The following is a 288-nucleotide window of genomic DNA, read 5'->3' on the forward strand; positions in this document are numbered from 1 at the left end:
CACCGGCAGTGATGCATCGTATTGCCCTACTGTCACCAACTTGATTCTGCCACTTTCACTTTTTTGCCAGTTAACCAGCTCGTATCTGGCCACAGGATCCCCATTGGCATCAAATGACACATCATAACCATTTTGGGAAAAATTTACTTTCTTGAGCTGAGTAAGAATCTGTCAAAATGAAATTAAGGAAAACAGTTATGGAGAGCAATTAAATAATGTTAAATAAAATTAATACCTCATTTCAGAGAAGGTACATTACAGCAAGAAAAGGCATCAGGGTTTTTCCTT

General features: G+C 37.8%; 1 pseudogene; it reads right to left on the reverse strand.

Moving 5' to 3' along the window:
- The window catches only part of LOC116687039 (extracellular calcium-sensing receptor-like), a 7,792-nt pseudogene that overhangs the window by 2,510 nt on the left and 4,994 nt on the right, over window positions 1-288 (reverse strand).

The sequence above is a fragment of the Etheostoma spectabile genome, chromosome 3 (assembly GCF_008692095.1).
Source record: "Etheostoma spectabile isolate EspeVRDwgs_2016 chromosome 3, UIUC_Espe_1.0, whole genome shotgun sequence".
Taxonomy (NCBI): domain Eukaryota; kingdom Metazoa; phylum Chordata; class Actinopteri; order Perciformes; family Percidae; genus Etheostoma; species Etheostoma spectabile.